Below are 4,782 nucleotides of genomic sequence, written 5' to 3' on the forward strand. Positions count from 1 at the left end.
AAGTGGCCTGGGAGGGTTTGCACTGCCCGAGGGGCGGGGCCAGCGCCACCCAATGAGCGAAAACCCCGACGCGGTCCCCGCTCCTCATTGGTTGGCAGTGGAGGCGTTGCCTGGAGCGTCGCCGGCCCGGCCTTCCCGGTTCAGGTGGCGGTTTGCAGAGTCCGTGTTTCCACGTGGTGCTTGTCCCCGCGGGCGAAATTCCCGAGATCGAGATCGGGCTCGGGAGGAAGCGGCCTTGCCAGTTCCTGCGAGATACCCGGGCGGTTTGTGTGACCTCGGGCCAGAAGCTCGCGGGAGACTTGGAAAAAGACTGGTTTGGTGTTGAAACCCAGTAACCTGTAAACAGGCCACATAAATAGCCTCCTCTCACTGCAGCCCTTTGCCCTCGACCTTCCGCACCTCCCCCGCCTCCAGCACCCTTTGTCCTGAGGGTGGTGCTGACGGACGCAAGCGACAAAGCGGAGATTCCTTACAAAAAACGTGGTCCGGCCCTAACTGGTTTGGCTCAGTGGATAGAGCATTAGCCTGTGAACGCAAGGGTCCCAGGTTCAATTCCGGTCAAGGACATGTACCTTGGTTGCGGGCACGTCCTCAGTAGGGAGTGTGCAGGAGGCAACTGATTGATGTTTCTCTCTCATCGATGTTTCTAACTCTCTATTCCTCTCCCTTTCTCGCTCTAAAAAATCAATACAATATATCTTAAAAAAAAAAAAAAAAAAAAAAAACGTGGTCCAAGCTGCCAAATGTGTAGCTTGGATTCTCATTATCCGAATGACCCGGTACTTGCCACTTGCAAGCAGAACTCTGGCAGCCTCCCAACAGCTATTCAAACTTGAGCTTTTTTCAAGCATCATTATCTTCTTTGAAGTACCCAGAAAAACTCTTCCGGGTGAAAAAAAAAGACAGTTTGATTTTAAACAACTTATTGGAGCCTCAAATACTTACCAAAAAATGCTTTCGTTGTCCCATAATTGATAGCAACATTCTTGTAGGAAAAGGGAACAGTCCCATAGCATTGTTTACCACTCACCCCGCACCCAGAGACCTACTCTCTCACAAGGATCACTCTTTTAAAACAACAAAAATCTTCTTGTTCCCTAAACAATACAGACCTGTCCTATTGACTACTGTGACTATTTTCTAGGACTAGGGAATTTAGGAATATTTCTGTTCCTGCAAAGTCTTAGCTACAGATTTGGAACTTTATTAAGCCAATTAAGAAAGAGGAGAATCCAAAATAAACAGCTCTCAACTTATCTCAAGAGTTATGTATAACTGTACATGGGCGTGTTTATCTGATATGATGCTTAGGTACCAGGAAAGTCTAACACAGTCCTAATTAGTTTACCTCCTAATATTTGTGGACAAACTCTGAGTTGCATAAATATAGATGTCTTATTTAGTGTTATTGTAATCAAGGATTCTTTAAAATATGGCACCAATATAAATGCTCTACATTAAGCCTGTTTTACTATCATAAATTGAGGAATCTTTATTAGGTGGTAGCTTAATATTATGTATCAAGGATTTCTAGGACTCAGCAATTTTACTTGGAGGAATTTATCCTTCAGATGTATTCCTACATGTAAGTAAAGATGAGAGAGGATGTTCTTTATACCTACTTTTGCCCTTTTTTTATAGCAAAAGAATGGAAAATAGCTCAAGTATATCCATCTATAGGAAACAGGTCGGTCATTCTGCAGAATGACCAAGAAGCAGGAAGAGATTTATATGAGCTAGTATGTTGTGATCTCTAATTTCTGAGACTTCAAAGCAATGTGGAAGCAATGTATATGTTATTCATCCACTTTTTTGAGAATATATGCAGTACCATGTTGCATTCATTTCAGACAGATATATATGGATTAATGTGCATAAAAATTCCTGTGGTGGTAGAGACCATGAACCTACAGTAGAAAAGTAATTTTGTTTATGTTTTATTTGCTTTCGTGTTCAAGTCTTATACCATGGGCATATATTACCTTCTCAACATTAATAATGCCAAAATCCTAATTTAAAAATGGCAATTAAGCAAGTTACTTAGCAAAAAACTTTTTAAATGAATAAAACATACTTTAAATATAGTAAATGCTATTTTGGGTGTGTGTGTGTGTGCTGCTTTTTCATGTAAGCTAGCATGTAAACTACAAAGTGATTATCATAACACTAACTGAAAATGGGAAACCATCTCATTATCTGATTATGAAAATTGGAGAGATGAATGGTTATGTCCTCAATCTATGTGGAATTTTGAATTGACCCAATTTGGGCCTGTCAGATCTACCCCAATGAATAACAATATATAGTATATAGGAAAAGGACATTTTTGTTGGGAAGATTTAGAAAATTATTTTGCTATACTGGCTTCTATTGTAATGACACCAACTTTACATTAAGTGCTATAGAAATATGGTGTAATACTGAAATTATAGGCAAAATAACTTTACTTGAGGCCAATGAAACTTATGATAAAATTGATACTGAAGATGCAATGTGGTGGATCTTATAATTGGAGATGGGGGTCACTACAGCCTCAGAGGTCCATTGCTCTGGTTCCTGCATGGCAAAATGTTGGAAGCTATGCAGGAAACCTTGTGGGCAGACATCTTTTTTCTGCATGCTGAGCTGTGAAGGAAGGAGAGAGGAAAAGAGCAAGGAAGATAAAACTAGGAAACTGGTGCGTGAGGGCTTGAAAGAGACCTAGAAGAATCAGGCAACCAAAGAACCCTTTATATGAATCATATCTATTTGAAACTTCAGAATTGGTCATCAATTCTGGGTAAACTTGGTCTTGCCATTGATTATCAGAATTAATTCAAGTAAGTTACTTTTGTTATTGAGCCTCAGTTTTTTTCAACAGAAGAGTGAAAATAACAATTCCTATTCTGTATTCGATAGTGCTACTCTAAATCTGCATATCAGTGCCTATCAGTGAACTATTTATTAAAGATCAGAAATTAATAGAAATAGGAACTTATATAATAATTTGACAGTAATTTTGTGTTTTGACTCTAATTTTATGACATTTAAAATTTTCATTTTTCTAGCTATTTGTTTTTGTTGTATTATACAAAAGTATCAGTCTGCATCAGATTGTAAATAAAACAAAGCTGGTTCTTTACCACAGATTATTTGAAATGGACAGTCAGAGAGTTACTATGAAGATGGAAGTAAAGGGTCTAGTATAGTGTCTGTTGTGTAGCAAGCAACTGGTGAATGGCTATTGTTATGAACACCAGTCTTGTGATTTCTCAGTTCCTATGATAATAGAAGTAATTCCTCCTTTGGATTGCTCAAAATATAACCCCATTGGTTATATTGACCTGGTAATTGGTTAACCATGTCCAGGCCTATAAGTCCCTGTTTCTTTGAACAGCCAGTCTTAAGGCACAATAAATTAGAATCACTGACTTAATAGCAATATATTTCACTTTTCTGATTGATTATACTTTTAATTGAAGATTGATTATACTTTTAATTTTCTGATTGATTATACTTTTCATTATACTTTTAATTGTTGTTAAAAATGTATGTAAGAGCCCTGACCGGTTTGGCTCAGTGGATAGAGCGTCGGCCTGCGGACTGAAAGGTCCCAGGTTCACTTCCGGTCAAGGGCATGTACCTTGGTTGCGGGCACATCCCCAGTGGGGGGTGTGCAGGAGGCAGCTGGTCGATGTTTCTCTCTCATTGATGTTTCTGACTCTTTATTCCTCTCCCTTCCTCTCTGTGGAAAATCAATAAAATATATTTTTTTAAAAAAATGTATGTAAGAGACCTGGCCGGTGTCACTAAGTGGTTAGAGCATCAGCTTGTGCACCAGAGTCGTGGGTTCGATTCCAGATCAAAGGCACATCCCTGGGTTGCAGGTCCAATCCCTGCCCCCACTTTTGGTGGGTGTGGGAGGCAACCAATTGATGTTTCTCTGCCACGCCAATGTTAGTGAGCATTACAAAATAAATAGTAAAATTTTTTAAAAATGTTTGTAAGAAATTTTGTTACTCTTAAGTGCTTAATGAACAGTATGTATTTGAGTGAGTAAAAAGAGTATTGTAATTGAAGTAGAACAAAGAGAATTTTTAGGGCAGTGAAAATAGCCTGTATGGTGCTATAATGATGGCTATGTCATACATTTGTCCAAACCCATAGAATATAAAATAGCAAGAGTGAACCCTAATGCAAACTGTGAAATTTGGGTAAATGTAATATGTCAATGCAGGTTCACCAGTTGTAGCAGATGAGTGATGTTGACCATGGGGGAGGCTATGCCTGTGTGGGGTCAGGAGGTCTTAGGGAAATCTCTGTACCTTCCTCTTAATTTTGTGGTGAACCTAAAACTTCTCTTTAAAAAGTCTTTAAGAAGTGACATAAGCCCTGACTGGTTTGGCTCAGTGGATAGAGCATCAGGCCTCGGACTGAAGAGTCCCGGGTTCGATTCTGGTCAAGGGCATGTACCTTGGTTGCAGGCTCGAACCCCAATTGGGAGCATTCAGGAGGCAGCTCATCAATGTTTCTCTCCCAATAGATGTTTCTGACTCTCTATCCCTTTCCCTTCCTCTCTGTAAAATATCAATAAAAAATACCTTTTTGCCGGGAGCCAGTCCATCCTTGCTCTTTCAAGGGACCTGGCATATATGGCATACTGTTCTTAATATGTTTGCTCACCTTCTTGGTGCCATGTGTTTTAACCAAGGCCACCTCTCTAGGAAAGGTTGTTTCCCCAGGTAGGGATTTTCCCCTGAAGTTAGGGAGGGGGAATAAAACCCCTTAACTAAGTGCCAGGCG

This window comes from Myotis daubentonii, chromosome 3 (genome assembly GCF_963259705.1).
Source record: "Myotis daubentonii chromosome 3, mMyoDau2.1, whole genome shotgun sequence".
Classification (NCBI taxonomy): Eukaryota; Metazoa; Chordata; class Mammalia; order Chiroptera; family Vespertilionidae; genus Myotis; species Myotis daubentonii.